This window comes from Lissotriton vulgaris, chromosome 11 (genome assembly GCF_964263255.1).
Source record: "Lissotriton vulgaris chromosome 11, aLisVul1.2, whole genome shotgun sequence".
In the NCBI taxonomy this organism is placed as follows: Eukaryota; Metazoa; Chordata; class Amphibia; order Caudata; family Salamandridae; genus Lissotriton; species Lissotriton vulgaris.
In genome coordinates, this window is record NC_141699.1 from 1,093,503,395 (window position 1) to 1,093,529,158 (window position 25,764).

General features: G+C 44.9%; 1 protein-coding gene across 2 annotated transcripts in view; it reads right to left on the reverse strand.

Annotated features, from left to right (window-relative positions):
- Nucleotides 1-25,764, reverse strand: part of PCYT1A (phosphate cytidylyltransferase 1A, choline) — a 170,537-nt gene that overhangs the window by 111,876 nt on the left and 32,897 nt on the right. For both annotated transcript variants that reach the window (XM_086944610.1, XM_086944611.1), the window contains exon 2: nucleotides 14,217-14,303. The gene's annotated coding sequence lies outside the window, so the exon portion shown is untranslated. The remainder of the gene's footprint in view (nucleotides 1-14,216; nucleotides 14,304-25,764) is intronic.

Here is a 25,764-nt window from a genome sequence, read left to right on the forward strand (position 1 = left end):
CTTAGTAATACTTTTTTCTGAAAAGGAAACACGCAGGACAACTGGTCTTTAAATGACTTCCTCAAGACTTAAGTTTTGTTTCCTTGCTTCTCCATTTCCTGAGGGGACAGAGTTATGGTTTCTCTTTACAAACATGTCGGCCTGGCCTTGTTTTCCACTTTGATTCAACTAATATTACAAGGGCAAGGAATTGAGACAAGTCACAAGTTTTTCTTACAATCAGAGCAAGGATGGAGACTTTTGTTGGGCCTGCTTTTGCATACGATACATTTTTAAGACATGCATTTGCATATTTCTACAGGTATATTTTTGGATTCTCTGTACACAATCTGGGTTGTCATTCTTCCCTGTTTAATTGTACACCTTTTACATTCTCTATTCACAAAACATTAAATATTCATGATCTTTTAACCAAACTTCTTTGAAGAACGCCCTCCACTCCGCACCAGTCTGTTGCATGTACCTGCTAATGACAAACATCCACTGTCATCACCATTGATGGGCAAACAGGATTGACGCATGACGTTTCTATTAGAGAAGTTACTCTATAAGACATTTGTTCTATCTGCTCTAATGCAGGACAAGGTTGACTGGTGGAAAGGCCTAAATGAATCTTAAATGGCTGGCAGGTCCTCTATCAAGTCTTCTGTATAGCAATCCATTGCACTGTTTTTAGGTCGAGCTGGAGATCGCAAGGCGAAGCATTGCGTCCAGCTCGACAACTATAGTTGCCCGTCTCCTGGGAATGCGAGACAGGGGTCGGGCACGCACGGTGATTGACGTCTGTGGACGCGCACGTCCAGGCCGGTGCCGTGCACATCCCCTGCCCCAGATTCCCTGAGGTAGAGACAGACAGACAGACAGTCTGCTGTTGGGGACAATCGCCGGGTCCTCGGCTCCCGATGGATGGGCGGGCGGGCGGGGGCAACGCAGCCAGGGGCTCCAGACCAGGGACACTTTCTGCTGCTCCTGCGGTGTGCTGCAGGGACGGTGGCTGCAGTGCACGGGCGTGACAGGACGGCGGCTGCGCAGGATTCGTAGCCCTTGCCCTTCGGCCGCCTCCGAGACTCCGCCCTGCTAGCACACCATTGGCCGCTGCTCCAGTGTTGGTGATGTCACCGATCCTGTGTAACAGACGGCCGGGTGGTGAAGCAATGCAATGCTGGTGCGTATGACCAAGTCCATGGCAAATGTACTCTGGGGTTTACATCTACTATAGTTGCTCCCATTTGCTTATTTTGAATGTGTTTCTCGAGAGTCACTCTACTCAACTTATTTCCAGTGGGACACGCTGCACCATATTCGCTACATCCACCTTTCCCAGGCAGTCTCATTACTCGTCTGAGCATGCGTATATAAACAGTATCTTGGTAATGAGCCAAAGAGGGCTGCAAACAAAAAACTATCAGTGAACATGCTTCTTCACCCCCAAATCAGATTCCGGGTCTACCGATCGCACTCTGCAGCCAGTCACTGTGTTACTTTTAGAGTTGTTTTGGATTAAAATACGCCGCTTTCAGGGCTGGGTGTACCTGGGCTGCTTATTAGGAGATAGGGAGATGTGCCGTGTTTCCCTAGCTTCTTTTCGTCTTTATCTTCCTATGTTGTTCTTCAACAGAGGATAGGGCGGTGCACGCGGATTCTATTCTCTCATCGGTTTTCATAGTGAGAGGGTAACCATAACCTTTTTTTTCTCGTTTCTGTCTCGGTCTCCCTCTTTCCAAAATTGCGCTTGGGGACTGTGTGTATGTGCCTTGTCTGTCCCCCAAACCCTGCACAGTCTCATACATTTGAGAAGAAAATCTTACATCTGGAATATTACAATAAAAATCAGGAAAGGAATATGCAAGCGGGATTCAGAGGAGGTAAGCACCACTCTAGAAATTATCTTTTTGTTGTCTCTGGCGTAAGAAATGTTAATTTACGTAAGATGATATAGTAATGCATCACTTTTCATAGACCTGAACGTTGAAGAAAGACGTTGGAATAATCCTTTGATGCCCATGCACTAGTATTCTTGGTGAATCTGTCTATCTTAAAGTGTGTGAGATTGAGGTAAGGAGTGGAAGTCTTTCTATGTGACTCTTTAAGTGAAATTTGAGCAAAGGCAGTACGTACATCAATGACAGTGGGTACCCATGCCACAAATCTACTCTACGAAACGTCATTGCAGCCCTCTCACCTGCCGGTCTTCTTTTTCTGTCTTTTCCCCACAAGTATTGCGTACAAATATTTCTTGCACATACGTGAATGTGGGAAGGGTGCCCAGTAATAAAAGCCAAGAAAGAGAGCGGGAAGAGCATCGTATGTAAGACAGAACATGCTTTATGATACTGTGGCTCTACTTGGCTCGTGTGAATGTCACTCTACCAGCTAGCCACAACTGTAAAGACGTAAAATATGGTTTTAGCTGGTGTGTTCTGCCCACCAGTCTTTTCTTCCCAAATCCATGCACAATGGTGACTGTTGTTTCCAGGGCCAGGATATTTTCGATTTTGTTCCTTTTGATGGGATGTGGACAAAACGTAAACAAAATATATAGTTGTTTCACATAGGCAAACTTAAGAACACCGTGATCGCTATCCATGTAACTGAAAGAACTGAAGCGATACATTTGTGCTTAAATTGGTGTGTTATATTGCTGCTCAGCCAGTGTGTGAGAGAATGTTGGTGAATGGAATGTTCGTGTGTGACCCTCACCCTCACACCTCCTCACCCTCACACACCCTCACAACCCCTCACCCTTACCCTCGCACACCCTCACCTTCACACCCCCTCACCCACACAACCCTCTCACCTTCACCCACCCACCCTCACACCCTCACACCCCTCACCCACCCTTACCTTCACACACCCTCACACCCCTCACCCACCCTTACCTTCACACACCCTTACCCCCACACACCCTCACACCCCTCACCCACCCTTACCTTCACACACCCTCACACCCCTCACCCACCCTTACCTTCACACACCCTCACACCCCTCACCCACCCTTACCTTCACACCCTCACACCCCTCACCCACCCTTACCTTCACACCCCCTCACCCTCTCACACCCCCTCACCCCCTCACACCCTCACCCCCTCACACCCTCACTCACCCCCTCACTCACCCTCACACAATTCACTCACCCTCACCCCCTCACACCCTCACTCACCCTCACACAATTCACTCACCCTCACCCCTTCACAACCCACTCGCCCTCACACACTCGCCCTCACACACTCGCCCTCACACACTCGCCCTCACACACTCGCCCTCACACACTCGCCCTCACACACCCTCTCCAGCATAACAAAACACAACACAGCATAGCATAATAAAAAAAAAGCATAGGATAGCAAAACATAGCATAGCATAGCAAAACAAAGCATAGGATAGCAAAATAAAACATAGCAAAACAAAACATAGCATAGCAAAACACAACAAAGCATAGCAGAGCATAACAAAACACGACAAAACAGCATAGCATAACAAAACACGACAAAACAGCATAGCATAACAAAACAAAGCATAGCATAACAACAAAGCATAGCAAAACAAAACATATAATAGCATAGCAAAACATAACGCATACCAAACACAACAACGCATAGCATAACAAAACATAGCAGAGCAAAACAAAACATAGCATAAGAAAACACAGCACAGCATAGCATAACAAATCAAAGCATAGGATAGCAAAACATAGCATAGCATAACAAAACATAGCATAGCATACAGCATCACTCAGCACCACCACAGCATCACTCAGGGGCACCACAACATCACTATGCACTACCACAGCATCACTTAACGCCACAGCATCACTCGTTCGCCATCACAACATCACTCAGCGCCACCACAGCATCAATCTGTGCAACCATTCAACAACAACTGGTTCAAATATGTTCTCTCAATGTTTCAAGCTTTATTACAAATGTAACAAAAAGATATTAATATTTCACTTCTATTCTTGGATTTTCATCACAATAAAATACACAAAAAAATACACTGAACATAATCTTCACAAAAGTTATTTACAAAAGTTTAAGCTATGCCATTATAAATTACAATAACTTTTATTTAAGTATTCATTATTAAAAAAAATTAAAAGCCATTGTTATTTGTAACCTGTAAGTCACGTAAATACAACACATATTGCATTACAAATGCTATAGTTGTCACATTTGCGAAAGTTATAAGTATTGGCATTGTAAATGACAAAGCTATTAATTTCGCTTTTTTCAAAAACAAAAAGATATATAAAGAAAATTGGCATTTACAATACCAATAGCTCAAACTTTCCTAATGCGAGACCTATTGCATTGCAAATGCTTGTTTGACTCTTTGTCATTACAGAAATATATCATCATAAGCAAATCAGCAAATGCTTCTTAAAATACTGCAGTCCGCCCCCCCATGCGGCCTCCTATTACAAGGTGGGCTAGAAGATGGAGACACACTTGGGACTAGTTGGACGTCACGGATAAGCGATTCCTCCAATCCCCGCGACACCGTTCACACGCGCCGGTGTGTGAAGGAACATTCAACGTAAAGATGGAAACCTTGCCAAACTGAGGCCAGAGTGTGCACTACTGATCCTCTGCTACTAAGCAGAAGGACATTAAATCTGTTGCATCACTGCAGCACTAGTATTAAGAAGACTTGAAGCAAACCGTGCTACGAAGTGCGTATAGCTATAGATACACGAAGTGCACGTTTTAGATCAGAAAGGGCCTTTAGCGTGTGGACCCCAAGAGGCTTTACTGCACTGGCGAAGCTCAATTACTGGTCTCTTACACATCCCCAGTCTCTCTGTTCTTTGTTGAGATGGTTTAAAGGCGCTTCTCTTTAAAGAACGGCTCAAGCATCACCCTACCATGAAAACAAAATGTCTCACCTATTAATTGGGTCGCGTTCCCAGGTCGCTTGGTCAAATTCCCAGGTCGCTTGGTCAAATTCCCAGTCCACTTGGTCAAGGGCAAGATCACTTCCTTCAAGGTGGGCATCGCGATGATCTATCGGCTCATAGGTTCTCAGGTCAACTTCCATCTTTCCTGGTGAAAAAGCCATCCCGCAGTCTGGAACGGCATTCTCCCCGATGGAAACATCAGTCCGCTCCACTGCAACGTCATTTCCTTCCAGGTAAACACCATCTTGTCCCTGGTTAATGACATTCCCTCCGGGTTGAACATTGCTTCCATCGGGGTATACATCGCTGGCTCCAGGGTGAGCGTTACTCCCTCCCCCCACCCCAATCTTCCCATGGTCACCTAAGATACTTATATCAGCCACTTCCACCGCAGTCTCCGTGGCAACAATCTGCTTGTTATACTCTATCTCGATTCCTTTCTGGTAGTGCTCTCCTCCCCTTCCAACTAGTTGCGCCCATAGTCCCATCTGGCGCGACAGCCAGACCGATCTTCTTGACCTTCCCTGCCCTGGTCGTGTTCATCGCCACATGAGTAGATTCTGTCCCAGTTCTCTCCCTTCTTGCACCAGCTTGAGCTCTGGTTACTGCACTCTTTATTCCCACACTTGTCTGAATCCAGGCCTGAGCATTTCACACGCTCCGATTGGCCCAGCATTATGACATCATCTGTACAAGATGCTCACCAAGCTACAGGCACTCATGTTGGTTCTATCAGGACATGTGGCTTTGTGCTTAGGCACTGGGCTTGAAATCAGCAAGTCAGGTCTTCAAGTGCAGCCCTCCACATTCATTCCTGGAATGGTCCTATCTTCAGAGTTCCAGTATCTGGATCCACTGAACCGAATACAGGTACAGGTGTGCTACAGGAGTTTCTCGTCTCCATTCTACAGGTACTTTCATCAGGTAACCCTCTTCTTTACTCAGGTTTGTACCTGACTGAAGCTTCCTACTTGCTCTTGGTCTCCACCTAACTCCTGCTACATTAAGCCTCTTAGAATGCGTTGAGGCGCAGAGGAAGCCAGGCAGCATCATTCTGGAGAAGAGAAACCAAAACTGTAAGAACTTCATCCGACGGCCAAGACTCTTAGATGTGCCCTCCACGCTGCTGCCAATCTTTTACTTATGGCCCAATTCCAGGTGAAGCATATGGCTGTCAGGGAATACCATGAGGATAACAAACATTGGCAAAGTCAATAGGTCTTGCTTTGAATATTAAGTGCTAACCTATTGGCTTTCTCCTCGATGACTCCAGAGAACTGCCACACAGGCAGATGGCATCTTACAATCATTTTATTTTTAACTTAAGTGAAAAAGCATTATGATGATGATCAACCTGCATGCGTACACATGCTTAAATGCCATGTTGTAATAGTTGTTCATGAAGGATAAGAAAAAGCATTACAAGATGGTTGCCTCTGTGTGCCACTGACCACTAACTCGCATAAAGGAAATATTTTTTTAAATCACTCTAGATAACTGGACAACAGTTTTGGCTTTGCCAATGCTTTTAACGTAAGTAAACCAGTATTGGTAAAGGCAAAAGTATAAATGGAAGGGAGTGGTGGCCAGCGGCAGCAGGGCCACATCTGCCGCAGAGCAAACAGGATGTGGTTTACATAGATGACTATTTACAGCTTCACCCAATCATAAAAGCCGAGGCAAAACATAATGAAAACCCATGCACCCTTTGACGAAATGATATGACTAATGACAGCTCACCCATAAATGACAAATCTTTAAAAAAAATGCAATCAGCCAATGGCTTAAGAGGGCTGCCCTAAAGCACACTGCAAGTGTTTGTTGTATGTACACAGAAGTACACTGATACAAAGAGGCCTCGGACAGACAGACATAAATCTTTGTAAGCTAGATGCAAAAAGGACCTTGCACACAGTGTCCCAGTCTCCCCTGCTCATGACCCCTTCCCACCGACATCCACTTTTGGAAACAAGAACTGTGGCAATGCAAGAGAATATTTTCATTGCAGTATCAGTTTTAGTTGAAGCACCAATCCTAATAATCTTTCAGAGTTTGCAAGGGTAGATAACAGGGCCAGGCAAAGCAGAAATGGCCAATTTGCGCCACCATCCTCCATTACCTCTCTCCTTGGAAGCTTCCCACTTTACAAGATGTGAGTTTGAGAACCCTTGCAGTGGCTTTACAGAGATCTACAGCTACTTCTCTGAGGAGTAGACAATTCTCTCTGATATCTCTGTAAATGCGGCACTGACAGGTTTCTTAACGGTGAGGCAGGATTTCCATTACTCCCTTAGTATCTTATGGGGTTCAGTCCTGTTCACTGGCAGAACAGGCTTAAAGCCAGGTCTGGACCATGCTCATAGACGAGGCTCTTAGGCCCCACCCACGGGTCTCCAGGGTTCGGGTGCATCCTGTTCAGCCAGAATCCCAGTGGCCCTAAGAATTGCACACGGGATGGCATGGTGCAGCCTGCAGCAGGACCCGGCCTCTCCCAAGGGCCTAGAAGGGCAGCCAATGCTTAGGGTGACCCCATGGCAGAGCTTCAGCAACGGTCCATGACTGTCCATTGTATGCCGCGAGGTGATTCCGTGCATGTGTTCTGTGAAATGCCTGGCTTGAGACCGGATCTGGTACATGAGACATGAGAGGTGACTCGCCGGAGAGATGGATGATGTAAGACCGATAGGGTCGGTCACTCTCTGGGACAAACAGTGGAGGGTGACTTCAGAGGGACAAAGGTGGCCTCTAGTAGCAATGGAAGTAATGACGTCAATAGAACGAGGCATGTTGAAGTTAGAGTGTGAGAAATGAAAGTTGGAGAAATCAATTGCTTGGAAGACACAGAGCACTTGGTAGCACAGTAAAGGAGCTTATTTAACTTCCTTTTGTGTAGCGTGCTACTACACAAAATTAGCGACGAGTTACGGCCAAGCCATATTCATGAACCACGTATGCCCAGCCGGTGTTTCCCATAAAACCTTTTTGATTTTGACGAGGAACTATCAAGAAGCGTCTTTCTAAATGTGGGGATTTAGAGATTATGGAGGCCAGTGTCTCATTGAGAAGGCCCTTTGTAGCGAGTGCCTCCGTCCCATTATAGGAGGGAGAGCTGCAAGGCTAGTGCGCTTGACGGAGCACTGTGTGCCCACATTCTGCGTGCCCCCCCCCACCCTCCAGAAAACAAAAACTTAATTGGCACAGAAACGTTTATATTGGTGGTAGGTATGGATAACAAGGTAGAAAAGGAAGTCCGAGAATGTCATGTATGCAGGTCAGCTGATAAATCTTTGAAGACCTTAAGACCTCCTATGGGCAATAAATTACAGTGCCCGAAAGCGCCTTGGGAAAAAGTGATGGTTGACATTATGGGGCCAATTGGGAACACTCAAAAACATATTCTAGTATTGATGGGTGTATTTTCCTGGTGTCCTTGCATCAACATTGTTTACAAAATAAATACAGATACAATACTATGGTTCATAAACAAGGTTTTCTAGAATGAAGGGATACCTAGCATTTTACTGAGTGATAATGGTGTACAAGCAGTCTCAGAGAAGGCCAAGGAATATTTAAAAATTGTGAGGTTCTCCATCCCTCCCAACCTTCACAACCTTTGACACCATCCCTTGACAATACAAGTGGAAATGGAATGGTAGAATGCCTCAAAGTTCTCAAGGGGGCCATTCAGTTGCCATTAGAAACAATTCTTGTTGGGGAATGCCAGTGTATCAAGCTCTTTGGTCATATTGATGAACAGAAGTGGCAAGCACAGGATTTTCCCCATTTGAATTAATTAGAGGAAGGAAACCTAGAGCAAATGTTAACCCAAGCTGGTTACCCCCTCCTACGAGTGTAACCTGGTCTTTGGGAAAAGTCAGAGAACAAATATAAAACAAACAAGAAGAATACGAAAAATACTACAACTGGAAACATGGGGTCAAACAAAGCAAGTTAAAGCTTGGACAATAGGTTAGAATATAAAAAACAGGCATAGTTCTTAAGGGAGTTAGTTCTTACTTTGAACCTAACCACATTAAACAAGTGTTACATAATGCGATGAGATTAAAAGATGGTAAGGTGTGGAATTTAAAGATATTAGCTGCGTGTTAGGAACAATGAAGAGTAGAAATGCCAGCGAAATAAAATGGTAAGACACGCAATCTGGAAGAAGATATTGTGACTGCAGAGCACCAAGAGAGTGCTGTGAACAACAACATAACAAGTGTATGATCAGTCTAGGAGTGGTGAAGAAATCCTGGGACAAGAAGATAGTGGAACGGATTTAAATTCTATTGCTGTGACTGCGATTGACAAGTTGATTAGAAGACCAAAGAGATGAATTAAGCATCCCATTCAGTTGGGTAATTATCTTTGTGATTAATGAATTGAGCTAGATTACATACCCTTTTCCCCCCATAGGCTATATGGTGAATTTCACTATTTAAAATGTGTCAACGCAATGATTATACTTTTTAAATATGATGTATAGAAAGGTTTTTATTTATGTTTAAAAGGGGAGGGGTGAAGTACTGACATCTGAAGAACGTGGAATGTTGAAGTTAGAATATGATAAATGACAGTTGGATAAATCAATTGCTTGGTAGATGCGGAGCGCTTGGTTGCATAATACAGGAATTTATTTAACTTCCATTTGTGTAGCGTGTTACTACATGGTCATCATGAGACAAGTAGACCAGAAACTGGGCTGAAGTTGTACAGACAACCTAGAAGAGACAGAGTGGGAGGAAGAACTGAAGTTTTACAAGGGCCTTCTACAAAAGACCACTAAGGCTAAATTCACTGAAAAATGACGAATGTCCTCTAATACTTGGACCAGGGTGTTTAAGATGAGAGTAAAGATTTGACGATCAGGAGACGGCAAGCTGCAACGGACTACACTGGGCTGTGAAACTGAACTAATACAGAAATGTCCAATGTGGCGAAATATAAAATGAAATTCTGGCAAGACCGCAATTTCAATAAAAACATAGGAATTAAAAAAAATAATAACACATGAAAAACCAAAAAGATAAACCTCTTCCTCCCCCAAATTTCACGAGACAAAAACTATGCAACAACATTTGATATCAACTGCTACTTGGAAACCCGCTACAACTGTATTCGCCGTCTTTATGACCTGTTCTCCCAACACATACACTTCATCTTTTACTGAACCATCCCGCGCCTGTAAAGCACTATAGGTTACATCATAAAGCACCGCATATTTCAGAACATTTACAACAGTTGCCCTTTAGCTCACCTGGTTCTTCACTTCCAAGTCTGCATGTTGCACCACAACTCCTCTGACACACATTGAAACTATTGTGCTCTTCCTCATTTTACTTGTTTACAACCTTCACACTTATTTGCAAATTCAAATTTCACTCCTTCGCATCGTTCCCATACATGTTCACCTGCTAACTTGTGTACGGTTTTGTATCAGGCCCCCCTAGTGCTCTATAAATGAACGGGGAGGGTACAGGCACCAGACCATATGGGAACACCAAAAATCACCGCTATTAAATACTCGACTCACCCTGAACAAGCTGTTCCCTGCCTGCTTATCCCAAGAAATGAGTCGGCCACCTTCAGCAACGTAGACCAGAAAACACTGTTAGCAACTTTTACTACACAGTAGAAAGACCGAACAGTCCTTGGCTGGTTCTTTTCATTCCTCACAGGGAAGCACAAATGCATCCATTAGGGCGCAGATAACTTCTCCCACTTACAGTTCACTGTTAAGTTCCAAGAGAATTTAGACTATCATTTTTTTTGTTGCATTCTGTTTTTATTACCAAACGTTCAAGTCACTTCATTGCAGATACACATTGGCTCCAGCAGCACAGTTCTGAAAATTAGATCGATACAGGTCATAGCACTCTATCCACAGCAAAAACACAATAATACGGTAGTTATGGCGATGTTGGATCATCACGGGAGGAAAGAAGAGGAGGCTCACAAATATTGCCACGATACACATTACATCTATCCCAGACAGCCATCCACTTTGGGAGCAACTGAGTGCAACATAAAAAAAAATGTCCCTGACCATACACCAGTCCATTCCGCCTTCCAGGCTGCCAGTGTAGGCGGTGCAGTCGCTCCCCATAAACGAGCAATATTTATTTTAGCCACCATTTGACCCAGAGTCGCCCATAGCTGGCCTTGCTGTTGAGGTCTGTGGGTTCCCACAGGTTAAAGAGACACTGCTTGGCTTCGGGCCTAATCACAACTGCCCAGACTGTACTCATGCACTCGTGCACCTTCCTCCAATATTCCCGAATACGCCCGCACTCCCATATAATCTGCATAACGGAGCCCTCTAGTCTACATTGTCTCCTGCATTGTCGATCCCTAGCCCTACCCATGTGTACCAGTCAAGGGCCAGAGACAAGGGGCCCGATTCACAGAATGAACTTAAAACTCAATCCTAAACTTACTACTGTTTTGGTATTCACAGAATGAACTTACTCATTTCGGTATTCACAGAAGTTAGGACTCCTAAATGCCTTCACTTACTCATTTCGGTATTCACAGAAGTTAGGACTCCTAAATGCCTTCACTTACTCATTTCGGTATTCACAGAAGTTAGGACTCCTAAATGCCTCTTGTGAATACCGAAAGTCTTAAAATTAGGATTTTTCTCAATTTAGTAGTAGTAAAGTTAGGACTCCTAACTTTACTACTACTAAATTGAGAAAAATCCTAATTTTAAGACTTTCGGTATTCACAGACGGCATTTAGGAGTCCTAAAGTTAGGAGTCCTAACTTCTGTGAATACTGAAATGAGTAAGTTCATTCTGTGAATACCAAAAGTAGTAAGTGCAATCTGTGAATACCAAAACGGTAGTAAGTTTAGGATTGAGTCTTAAATTCATTCTGTGAATCGGGACCATAGATCCTATATAAAATTTTAAAGTTGGACAAGTCGTAGTCTAGATGAAATTGCGACTTCCCGTGGGGAGGACACTGCTTCCTGCCATTCTTCATCATCTAGTTCTAGCCCATCTCTCTCCCATCGCTCCCTCAAGAGTACAAGGGGGTCCAGAGTATTGTTGTTGAGTTTTTTAAAGGTGAGGGAGAAGGCCTTGTCCAGCAGGTATCCTTCAAGCAGTCTGTCCTTCAAGGGAGAGGATTCTGGTGGGGAAGACCCTGCTGGCAGGTTAGTTTGGAGGGAGTGTCGGACTTGCATATATCTGAAATATTCCTTGTCCTCTAAGTTGTGCGTTTCTTGAAGTGAGACAAATGAAACCACCCCACCTGCCCCCCAGAGGTCCCCGATTGGAGACAGCCCAATAAGATCCCATTTGTCAAACCCTCTTGTCCTCCCGAGGGAGCCCAGTTGGTCCGAGTCCCATAATGGAGTGGCGAGTGTGAGCTTTTGGGTCCAACCCAGTATACGGTTAACTATGTGTCAGAGTTGGACTGAGTATTTTGTGGGTCCGACTATCATCTTTTGTGCATAGACAGAACCAGTGGGTCAAGATACTAAACCAAGAGGCCTCTGTATGGCATCATGCAGAGGAGCAATAGTATTGTCATCTCTCAGAAAACTTCCTGGTAATAAAACCATGCCTCACACTCCTTTAAATCTGGTGCATTGCGGTCTGTCGGAAAGGGAATTCTACACAAACTGAATTATAACCCTCTCAGGTGGGATCACAGTTCCCAAACTACTATACTTTCATTGATTTCATGAAGCTAAAATATTCCTGTTTGAATCTTAACCCATGAGCCACAACATGTGGCTGCGATAGACTACAAACACGGACTCGAAACTCCAGAGCAAAAATGGTTCAAAGCATACGTTTGATTAAGTCTACTATGCAAGAGTAGAAGTTACTACCCAAAACAAATTTCCAGCTCATAGTTCAAACCCTAGTCGTGTCCTACTGGATGAGGTTAACACCCTCAGCATTTCCACAACTTTTCTGGATCCCACCCAAAACAATGGCATCAAACAGAAATACCACACAGCAATAATGAATAGCAGGTTAATAGGCATTCTCCACTCGTGTCCCCAGGCTTGTAAACCAACCCCTCAATGAGCAGACTTAGTTCCTTTCCTACAATTCAAATGTCGACTAAAATCCCACTTTAGATGCAACGCTTCTGGACAACCAACCAATCATGCAACCACGTAAACGCTGTAAGTCTACCTCATTAAAGACCAACTACAGCCGATTGCCGCTGTGCCCAATCTGTTCTACTAATCCTTTTCACCAGCATTGTCCTTGCTAAAGTTAGAATATAAGCTGCATACTGTTTCACAGTATAAACTACATGCTTTTAATATGAACCCCCTTCAATCAGGTAACACAGCTCTCCATCTTGGAGACTGCCCTCTCTCCTGTGGTCTTACATTTGCATCATAACCACTTCTTACCCATCCTCATAGTCTCTCTGCAACGCAGGATACTCTTGTCTCTCACTGTCCTATCTACCCTGGTCACCCTCAGCATCATCCTTCCCAATGATGTGGCGCTCATGATTTTTCACACCAGCTCCCCAACTGTTGGCATCTCAAAAACTCATCCCCCCAAAACTCCAGTCTTCGGTATTGCCTTTTCACGCTTTATTCCACGTCCGCTGGAAGTGCTACCAATTGCATAATTATAACGACTGTTGAAAGAGAATAAAGTCCAGGCAGGTAAACAAAATCATCATTTACAAATACAGAACATTTAAAGTTTTGGAGAAAAGACAAAAGAAAGCAGAAATTTACCAACGCCAGGTTGTGGCTGATATCTACACTGTGCTTAATTGAGAAAATAACAGAGGGCATCGTATAGGACGAGACCTTCGGGTTTCACTATTGACAAATTAATACATTTTGATTACAACTATGTCAACCTTGATTTACGATGTCCTCCTCTCAGATGTTTGTTTTTACTGTAAATACCCAAAATGTTCTGGTTTGAGTAGTCACTGCTATGGAGTTCCCTAAAATGCATTGCATCGGGGTAGCTCTCGTACCCCTCCCAATCGTACTTATGTGTTCCACAATCCTGATCCGTAGTGACTGATCGAGCTTCCCATATAAAGCAGCCAATAAGGACACCAATATATGCACACAACGTACGTGTTTTGACAGTTTTGAAAGCACTGATTTTCAAATACTACACCATCCCTTCCTGTACAAATTCTGCATGTATTCAAGGCGAAATGCAAGTTTGTGAGAGTTTGACAATAGGTTAGATGACCCAATACCCAACTGAAGGTCTAATGGGGTAATTATCCGTTTATCCAACTTTACAATGTTCACCTGTCATGGAATTCACCTTCTATTTTGCAGTGCACAAAAGGCTGGTCAACATACCTTGTTCAACTAAGATCTTCTGCCATTGGCCTCCAGATGTCTGCTGGAGCCCTGGAGGTGGTCTGATCTGCCGGAAGCTACAAATAGCTGAAAAAAAAGAAAATGACAAGTTGAAGCTTCGAAAGTTATTGATTCAGTAATGTTATATTAATATATTCACACCCAACTCTGACACAATCTCAAATTCATGACTGTACAAATGCAGGGTGGGGGTACCATCCAAGAAAATGCAGGAAGAAGACACATTCATTATGCGAGACAGATCAATATTATCAGGAGCTGAAAGCTTGCTACAAACTTCGTTCTGTTCTCCATTGAAACTGCTTACATATAAACAAGCCAATTCAATAACATCTGTATTTCTTGGTAAATTCAAGAATAACCCAACTAAAACTGCAAAGACTTCCAATAGCAATTCTGGCGATAGCTCGTCTGCATCTTCGAGACAGTGAGAGACCACGCTCAGAGCCTTCACGCCCTCACCCAGCGTCACAGTCGGCAGCTTTGGGATATGGTTCAACGTGGTACCATCTCCTTATGAAGTTTTACTTCAGCAATCCCATGGATGCGTTGAAAGCCTAGTTTGTGTATATAGACGTGTATAAATGTAGGTGGATCAGAAAATCCAGGGCATGTTAGATGAGCATTCACTTCGAGATCACCACCTCTTTCTTGTCCGTGAGAGCGGAATCACATCTCCCAAAGATGCTTATGAATAGAATGGATTGTGAGGAGAGCCCTTCCTGATGGACCGCTACAACGTACAGTAACAAGAGATTTCTTGAGCATTCTTAGGCGCAGAGTTGGTCCTTGTTGACAGATATCGGCTCTCACACAACTTAGGATCCTGAGCCGCAGACAAAAGCACACCAGGCAAGTAAGGGACAGTAACCCATGCAAATGACTGACTCCTGGGCCCTCTGAAAACACCAGCACTGCTACCTCTGCCACCCTTCTTCCCCCTTCATCTGAACCTCTGTTTGCTGCCACAACTTGAAGAACTGTGGAGAGAAGTTTCCAAAGCAGTCTGATCAGATTCCAAACAAACCCAGACGCAAGCCGTCTCGGTCTTGGGTCCAAGCCGGCTCGGTCTTGGGTCCAAGCCGGCTCGGTCTTGGGTCCAAGCCGGCTCGGTCTTGGGTCCAAGCCGGCTCGGTCTTGGGTCCAAGCCGGCTCGGTCTTGGGTCCAAGCCGGCTCGGTCTTGGGTCCAAGCCGGCTCGGTCTTGGGTCCAAGCCGGCTCGGTCTTGGGTCCAAGCCGGCTCGGTCTTGGGTCCAAGCCGGCTCGGTCTTGGGTCCAAGCCGGCTCGGTCTTGGGTCCAAGCCGGCTCGGTCTTGGGTCCAAGCCGGCTCGGTCTTGGGTCCAAGCCGGCTCGGTCTTGGGTCCAAGCCGGCTCGGTCTTGGATTCAAGCCGGCTCGGTCTTGGATTCAAGCCGGCTCGGTCTTGGATTCAAGCCGGCTCGGTCTTGGATTCAAGCCGGCTCGGTCTTGGATTCAAGCCGGCTCGGTCTTGGATTCAAGCCGGCTCGGTCTTGGATTCAGGCCGGCTCGGTCTTGGATTCAAGCCGGCTCGGTCTTGGATTCAAGCCGGCTCGGTCTTGGGTTCAAGCCGGCTCGGTCTTGGGTTCAAGCCGGCTCGGTCTTGGATTCAAGCCGGCTCGGTCTTGGATTCAAGCCGGTTCGGTCTTGGATTCAAGCCGGCTCGGTCTTGGATTCAAGCCGGCTCGGTCTTGGGTTCAAGCCGGCTCGGTCTTGGGTTCAAGCCGGCTCGGTCTTGGGTTCAAGCCGGCTCGGTCTTGGATTCAAGCCGGCTCGGTCTTGGATTCAAGCCGGCTCGGTCTTGGGTTCAAGCCGGCTCGGTCTTGGGTTCAAGCCGGCTCGGTCTTGGGTTCAAGCCGGCTCGGTCTTGGGTTCAAGCCGGCTCGGTCTTGGATTCAAGCCGGCTCGGTCTTGGGTTCAAGCCGGCTCGGTCTTGGGTTCAAGCCGGCTCGGTCTTGGGTTCAAGCCGTCTCGGTCTTGGGTTCAAGCCGGCTCGGTCTTGGATTCAAGCCGGCTCGGTCTTGGATTCAAGCCGGCTCGGTCTTGGATTCAAGCCGGCTCGGTCTTGGATTCAAGCCGGCTCGGTCTTGGATTCAAGCCGGCTCGATCTTGGATTCAAGCCGTCTCGGTCTTGGATTCAAGCCGTCTCGGTCTTGGATTCAAGCCGTCTCGGTCTTGGATTCAAGCCGGCTCGGTCTTGGATTCAAGCCGGCTCGGTCTTGGATTCAAGCCGGCTCGGTCTTGGGTTCAAGCCGGCTCGGTCTTGGATTCAAGCCGGCTCGGTCTTGGATTCAAGCCGCCGCGGTCTTGGATTCAAGCCGCCGCGGTCTTGGATTCAAGCCAGCTCGGTCTTGGGTTCAAGCCGTCTCGGTCTTGGATTCAAGCCCATGGAACAACCACCGTCACACAAACCCTCATACAAGACTCAGAGTATTAGGGATCTTCAAGACTTGGAGGAGGCCCTGCATTAGTGCCCAAAGAGAGCATTCTGCCTACCTGAAAATACCAACAGGAATCTTAGCACCTCCCCAACACCATCAGCCATTCTGTGACCCTGCGCACAATCTTTGAGTGGTTCCCCTACATCCTCCTGAGCCCGCCTCTACAACGTGCCACTGCTCACTAAGCTCAGCTTACACTTTATAAATACCTGACACGAAAGGATATGAAATGTTCTTCCGCTCCTAATACTCCAGCCAATAAGCTAGGGACGTGTCATTGTTGGCCTCAAGCAGCACTCCAGCTTCAGACAGTGGTGGAGAACAGAATAATGTACAGGAAGAACCGGATAGCTCACCCTCAAAGCATTATTTCAAGACCAGAATCATACACTCCGTCAAAGCGTTATCTAAAAACGAACAGCGTCCGAAGAAGGTGGTGGACAGTAAACATGAAATCTTGAATATAAAGTTTTCAAACATCCTCAAATGCTCTTTGTGCAACGAAGCCAACATACGTCGAACGTGAGACCACGAGCGGAGGAAGACGCTTCTTGACCGCTTCACGCGCTATACACAAAGCCCGCATTCAGCTGAATCACAAATACCTCCATTCTATGAGTCAGAATGCAAACAGCTGTCCACCACTGCGTGCCAAGCCACACTAAGTACATTGTATTCTACCCACATCTGAACAGGCTCACTTCTTCTATAAACTCCTTGGTGGTGAAGACAAAGATTTCAAACATACAGGCAACTCAACATGAAGTCATGAACAGAAGAAATACACCACGTGTGCCCAGAATTGGTGTGTGCGCAGACTGGTGTTTAGATTTCAGGACAAGCGAGGATGGGGTTCACTGATCTAGGTGGAGGGGGGGGGTGGTTGATTCTGCCTGTTACCAGCTCTTAAAGTAATTAAATGTTGCAAGTGCGCTGCAGCACGCATTGCGATGCTCACTGAAGTAGCGCTGTAAACATGTCTCAGGTCAGTCCTTGCAACCTGTAAAGCAGTATAAAACCGTCCCTTCGACCTGGCAAAATAAACCTTTCGCTATGCCCAAGCCTTTCTTTTTAATAGTTATAAGTCACCCCTAAAGTGGGCCCTAAATGCCAACACGTCAGGGAGTTTAAAAAGTAGGGCATGTTATGCTTAAGTTTTACATGTCTTACCAGGGAGAAACCTACAAATCCGGTTTTCCATGCAGCAAGGTGGGTTCTCCACAGAAAAGCAATGGGCTACCTTATAACCCCCTTTAATGCATAGCTTCAGTATGGGATTAGCTAGAAAAATGATTCAAGGACTCATTAGAATAGGAATGTTAAATCCAACTGAAGGGTTAAGTCTCTTTTTTAGTTACTCCCACGTTTTGAAAGTTTGCAAATTCCTGCGTAAGTCAAATGTGCCACCCTACCACTGTCACCTGAATGTTAATAGTGCTCCTGAGTTGTTTTGGGTTTTCCTTACAGACAGTGGGCAAAGGGCTTCAGAGTGGAGAGGTGAGGGTCTTCCTGAATGGATGGCTGGGGAGGAGCTGAGCCCCTTGTCCTGATTACACTTCATAGATGCCCGCTGAGGCACACGCAGTAGGACCAAACACCAGGCCTGACCCGGTCTTTGTTCACTTGCAAGGCTGGTGTCAAACCCAGAGGAAAAGGAGGAACTGACCAGAGGCAGTTATAGAGTTCTATATATGTATGCCATAGTAGGCCGGCACAGGGAATAAAAGTGGCATCCCCAGAACCTGAAATAGGAACACTGCTGAACATGTGAGGAAGCCCTGGAAGGACTGCCCTCGGTCTGAAGCACGAATTGAACCCAGGACCCTAGAAGTGAATCCAAGGGTCAGTGGGCTGGCCTGTGTGAGCTTCAGAGGTACACGTTCCAGAGGCCTTTCCTTCTTCCCAGCTGACTCAACCCAACTGGACCTGACCTGTCTCCCTCTGCTGGCCTATGTGGCAATGAGTCCTGACCAACAAATGCTGTCATCAAGCTCTTGGAGCTTTGGCTGGAGTCAGAGTGCACTACTCCCTGCCTCACGGAAGATTTGACCAGATCTGACGCAGAGCAATAAAGCACCCCGTACAGTTGTGATGCTTCTAGCTGAAGGCTTCACGGATCCAATGACAAATGACGCAGAGATCTGCAGCTCCCTACTCGAAGCCTCAAAGGATCAAACGCAGAGCGACTCAGAGCCTCGCAGAGCTGCACCATGCAGCTACTCATGAAAGGCTTCACCGGATCTCACAATGTGCAGAGGGGAGCCCTGCAGAGCCGTGCCACCCCCAGCTGGAAGCCTCACCGGATCCAACGCAGAGCCGCACCACACTATCCTCACAGCAAAATCAGAAGGTAAAACTTCCAGTGGGATGAACCTAGTCCAGTATTGGGCACGCCCTCCATCGTGTTAGCCTGAACTTCTGACTTTGACATGGTTTCACATGGCCAGATACTAACAGTTGGCGCTTTGAGCCTTAGGTGCTACTTTGTTTAAAACTTTTAAAAACTCATACCTCCAGATCTAGTGATTTGATTTTTTTAAGTTTTGACATAATTACATTTATTAAAATTTACTCAGTTTTGTAAATACGTTTGGGATTTTTCTTGTTTGGTTTTCACTTTATTACTGTTTGTGTGCTACATAAATACTTTACACAAATCCTCTAAGTTATGCCTGACTGATTTTGTGCCAGACTTCCGGAGGGCTAAGTACAGGTTTCAGACTTTGTGCTTCATCCTGACAAGGAGAATGATTATTTGAAGTGGGTTCTCATCCCCTTCAACAAATAATCCAATTTCTTATAAGTCCCTTCAGCTGGGAGGCTGATATATGCATTCACTAAACTTTATGAACACGTTTTTCACATGTGTGCAATTGAGCCTTATTATTCTGAAAATCACATGTCCACAAACGATCCTTGTGTCTCGTAACTTTACTTACGGACATCCTAGCACACCCGTCACTAATCAGTTAAGCACAAAGTCTAGGATCCCAATGTTGCTGCTGTTTTTGCAAGTATGGCGAGTGCATCGACAGCTAAGGCTTTACCAAGTCTGAATACATCTCTTCCACCCATGTACCGCCTGCAAGTGGCTTCCTAGTCACTCAGTTAAAGAACACGCCCGGACGGGTCTAGAACGCCCTTAGTCATAAGAAGGGAGAAAGTCCTCAGTCACGTTAATTCTCAAAATTCAAGGTAATTCTGTGCTGGGACTGTGGTTCCATGACTACACCATCATGGATGCCACTCTTTCAATAACTGTACCTACCAAGCCTCCCTCTTTGGAGGGAGCATGGCTGCCTTACTGCAAAAGAGCTAGTCTGACTCTCCCCATAGTGGCAAAAGACGCAGTCACGCAACCTCCCAACACACTACTTTTCCTCCACCCATGTTGCAGCCGCTCCTCTGCAGTCCCATGTCATGCCCCTGCCCCATGGAATGGATGGTGTGGAAGAAGGCTTTGATGAGAGTTGCACCAAGGTCACTGAATCTCAGCTGGAGATGGACTGATGTGGGTCATCATTGCTCAGGGTGGGAACTAATACTTGAAATTCACTTCAAATAAACCAGTGTATTGGTTCCTGTGCTGCTTGGGCAATAGCAGATCCGAAATTCATGTCCAACAAACACACGAATCACATCAGTAAAAACACACCGGATCCCCCAACCTCATGTCAAGCTCGGCCTTAGAAGCTAAATAAACCCTACAAATTGTTAATGAGGGTCTTGTGTGAGCACGCACCCTACTTTTAGCTGGAGTGAAAATTAGAGGACTGGGTTCACGGATACATTTTGGTACAGCACTGCCAGATGCTCGGGCTCTGCACAAACAGGGCATATAAACTCATTTGGCCTACTGCCACCATGATCAAGAGCAGGTTCATCAAGGTGCACAGCACAAGTGCATTAAAACCCAGAGCCGGCTTGGTTGGAACATCCACAAATGAAGTCTGGCACAAAAATATTGTGAATGACGGCATAGGAACTTAGCAGAATGTGGAAGGCTGAAGTTAGACAGTGGTTGATTGCTCCAGAATGTAAAGGAACCATTAGTGTACATGTACGGAGAGAAGCAGCTTCTTGTTGGGTGAGATGGGAGGACATGATGAGGGAGCGCAGAGTTCACGGCAGAACACAGCAGAAGGTAGCACATCTACAGTCTGGACTGTTCCCATGAGGCACAGGGTCAAGACTAATTTGCATATGGCCATGTCTGAACTGGGGTGGCTTGGTGAGCAAAATAACAACGGATTAAACCCAGATCTGTGACTGGGGTGAATGTTTTGCCATTGTGCAACATTCCGTCCATCATCTTGTGTGTTTTGCTCATCTACAGTGCTGCCTGGAGATCTAGCAAAAAACACAGTAGATGGACAGAATGTAGAACAATGTCATACATTCACCCCAGTACAAGGATCTGGGCCTAAATCCATCATTTTTTTTTTGCACTCCACACCACCCTGGGTTAGACACTGGCTATATGCAAATCAGCTCTGACCCTGTGCCTAATGGGAATAGTCCAGTCCAAACTACCAAGCCATGTCTTTCCCAGACCGGAATCAAGCATCCAAGGACCGGTTTCTGGCTATCAGCCTTCATTCAGCCTGGATAGCTTGACTCCAGTGGTGTGGAGAGCCTGGGGCTCACGTCTCAGCATACCCAGCCCACTCGGGGTGAAAATTGCAAAAAACACAGTAGATGGACAGAATGTAGAACAATGTCATACATTCACCCCAGTACAAGGATCTGGGCCTAAATCCATCATTTTTTTGCACTCCACACCACCCTGGGTAAGACACTGGCTATATGCAAATCAGCTCTGACCCTGTGCCTCATGGGAACAGTCCTGTCCGAACTACCAAGCCTGGAGATCTAGAGCAACCAGAACTTCACTGGACTAGAGCAACATGGAGACGAATATCTGGATTCACCTCAACGGGTCTCAAAACGCAGGGGTAGTAAACAGAGTGATGAACCATGCCGTCAGTTCTCCAACCTGCAACAGGCTCTCCTCTGCTGCATCCGTATCTTATGTATCTATGTGATGGTCTTTATGTGGCGATGACATCAGCAAAAGGCAGCGGAGAGCTGTACAGGGCCAAAATAACAGTCAACGAGTGATTGGAGAGGTAGCTGGGTTCTCGACTGTAACTGCACCGCGATGACACATCTACTCAACACTGCTTGCTTATCAAATGAGGTCTTCAGAAGAAGGTTAAAAAGCACTGCAGGGAAAATCACTGGGCGGCTGGAATTTATTTATGAGTGAGTCTAATATTGACACTCCAAGGACGTGCCCCTAGTATTCGCTAATGTCTGTTTTCTTGGCTTGGAAAAAAGGGAAATGTTTCCAATACACAATGTGGCAAAGGTCAAATTCCTTTACGGTTTAATATTAGCCACTCAGGCTCCATTATGACAGATCTAAGGGCCTTTGGAAAATTTCTGATGGAAAATAAGGTGACAGACAGGACAGCATGTAGAAGAAGTAAGGTCCTCTCTCAAAATGCTGCACTTCAAAAGTGTCATGAATGAGTAAAGCGGATCCCACCACAACCATCTAGGAGTGTAGTTTGCACGGCATCGACTCAAGCTATGGTCTGTGTAGCTAACCATACCTTACCAATTTTCGTGTGCTACCATTACTTTGCAGTCACTACTTTGAGGGAAGTTACATTGCGGTGAAGTACATCAGGCTGGTCGCTACAACGCAGGGAATACCGCATGTTTACTTCACATGAATGGTGCAACAAATTTTACTTCATGGGGCTTTCCATCGCAGTTGTGTGTGGGTGTGTGTAGGGGGGGCAACATATAGGGGCAGTGAGTTTTTCAGGTTTCAGAGAGATGGGTATAGTGTAAGGGGGTTTTAGGGTTCATGGTTGGTATATAGGGGTAAGGGTGTTTTAGGGTTTAGTGATATGTATTGGGGTAGGAAGGTGGTTTTAGGGTTCAGAAATGGGTAGTGTTTGTGGGCAGCATGGGTTGTTAGGGTTCAGGGAAAGGTAGTGTTAGGGGAAGCAAGGGGGGTTTAGACTTCAAGGATGAGTAGTGCATTGATAGGTCGTGTACAGGGGCATTTCAATGCATGTGCAATTTAAAGTTAATACGTATTAATCAAAAATAGGTCAAATTCAATATCTTACAATGTTAACAGTATAGAATTAATTTTAACAAATACAAAATATTATTTTGAATATAATTCAGAGTTTATACTATGTTAGAATAGAATTGTATCTGTACCAAAGTAATGGGTTGAGAAATACTGACTAACAATTCCCTATTTCAGGAGTTTTTTTTTTTTTTCGGAATCATAACTTTACTTTGGATTTAAATGGGATTTCAACTTTACTTTTACATGTATTTTCAAATTCTACAAAACTTATCCGCACTCTGCAGGGCACAGATCGGGATGGGCGGAAGAACCAGGCATTTGGCTAGCCCTCCTTCCCATCCATCCAACACCCGATCCTCACGGGGCACAGCATGCGGCCATGTGCAACTGGGTGCCCCCTGCATTTGCAAAATATGTAAATAAATAAAAACTTTTTTCCTCCCCCAAAAATTGCCTATCTACATGTGAATACAAGGATTTATTTTTTATTTTATGTTTTTATATGTGGGGCAACCACTGTACCTTTTTTCATGACACAGGCTTTGATGCCTGGCATCCTGTAAAGGCGTCAACAAAAAATATTTTTTCAGCCAATCATATTAGATTTGAAGCCCAGGTCCGCTCTCAGATTATTTATTTTTCAAACCATGTCTACTCAGATATTCTTATCTTCTTTCCTCATTAACTCAAGGCCGGCCCGACACATTTTTGTAACAAAAATGTTTCAGAAATGTGCGAGTCGGTTTATTCCAAACCAAGCAAAGCCACACCTTGATATAAAATTGTAGTTACAAGCAAGCTTTGGTGCAATTCCACTCATCAGCTTTTTGCTGCCGCTGATAGCAAAGAATCCAGCGGAATTTAAAATCGAAAACACAACTCTCCTGACCTGAATTTTAGCTCTTGTTTGACCACGACATAAATGGGAGACAGCGTTGTATTTCTTGGCTTCTTTAGGCAACCGGATGACTGAGTGAGTTTAATGTTGGCTGCTGCAACAAGCTGTGATATGCAGGTCTAAAGTTTGAATCCCAGCAAGGCCGATTCAGCCTTCTATCCTTCCGAGTTAGGTAAATGGAATTCTACTACTAAATCGGGTAACAACAACACTTATCAGTGCAATACCGGTCCCTTGACAAATGTGTGGCCAGTAGGAGGTATCCGCTCTCCCTTTTCCCTAGGATTCTAGTAAGCGGAGTGAGAATTACCTCTATCAGTAGATACAAAGCAAGTATCATGCAAGCTTTTCTTTATCTTGTCATAAGTGTTGTGTGTGCTATGTGTTAATCAAAGGAACTTCCAACAGAAACATTCAAACAAACTGGAAATATCACATCCCTGAAGAAAGCCTGGTGACCCTGTGGCATTAGCAAAAGAGGCTTAAAAATGGGGACTCATTACCATGAAGGGATAAATAACTTCCCTAATCATCCAAAGTTTTGATTATAATCGTGCCTCGGATACCTTAACCCAATAAACTTACAGGTTTGTTCCAACTGTTCAACATCATAACGGATCCCCCCAGATCACATCGAAAAAGAAGCATAAAACAGAGCTTCGACTAGAATGGTAGAACCCAAGCCGACACACCCCGATTCACCCTTTGCTGTGATGTAGAGCTCGATGATGTAGCATGCCAAACACTGAGGACAAGGGATATTCTTCCAAAGTTATGTATATCCCTTATCCATGGAGTATCACAAAACACACACTCAAAGTAAATCGGTGCCAACTGATCTGCATCAGGGCACAAGTCAGAATTTAGGGAGATTAGAATACAAACAATATAACAACTCGCTCCTTGAAAAAGGCTAAAATGTACTCATGTTGACTTAGACCTACATTTTAAATACATTTCGGACTGGAATTCTTTCAGAAATGGTGGGAGTATTCTTAGGCGTATGACACGGTCACAGATTGGAGGGAGTAGTCACATGTGTACCCTCCAACACAGTTGGACATGAAAGTGTAAATTTATACGTGTAGAAATGTGACCATGATGGTCATCTGCTTGTTATATTTCTCTAATGGAAAGACATGTTCAAAACATAGAAAAATCTTACACAGATGCTCATTCCACATTTACGTACAACTTCCCCATTCCTACTCTATAAACAATGTACTTGTGTCTTTGATATTTTCAAATCTATAACTTCTTTCAGGAGCTTTAAGTAACTGCACAAAGTTTCTAAATGCCCCTAAACCGGCCATTTTCTGGGATGTCACCAACTTTTATAGTTGGACCCATCGCGGAAAAGTCTACAAACTTGCTCTTGTTAGCAGATTTGCTCACATGAAAATTCCAGCATAACAGCAGAATTGGCGAATGAATAAATCCTATTAGATACAATTCTATAAATTGAGAACTGGGTTCTGTCCTTGTAAATGACTATATATTTACTACTAAGTTTCAAGTATAAGCAAACATGTCTGCATTGACCCAAGGACATATTGTTTGGGGTCAAGGACAACAAGTTTTCATGTTTGTTTTGTCCTTGGGACAAGTAGGCCCAACCACCTGCAGCACAAGCCCTTTGGCTGCCAGTTTACAGTACAACATTATGGAGCACAGAGGTAAATTTGGGTCCAAATGTTAATGCTGTTCGAACTTGTATTTATGGCTCATTAATGCAAACCCTTTATTATTCGGATGAACATTTTAAATAAATGTTGTAAGCTCGTACTGTACTGCTGACAGTAGATCCAGTAAAAAAAATGTGTACACACGTTTGCAAAGCTTAACAATATAAGGCTACATAAAAGGCTCCTAGAGTGTTCTTTGATTAAATGCAAATATTTGCAGATGCTTGAAAGATTGACGATTCTTGGCTTTCAAAATAAAATGTTAACAAAAAAATGTAACTAGGAAAAAAAACATTTTGCTAAACTACTGTGAAAACTACAGGAGCATTTCTTTGAAGCATCATTTAGTAAAATGGGTTGATGCGAGCTA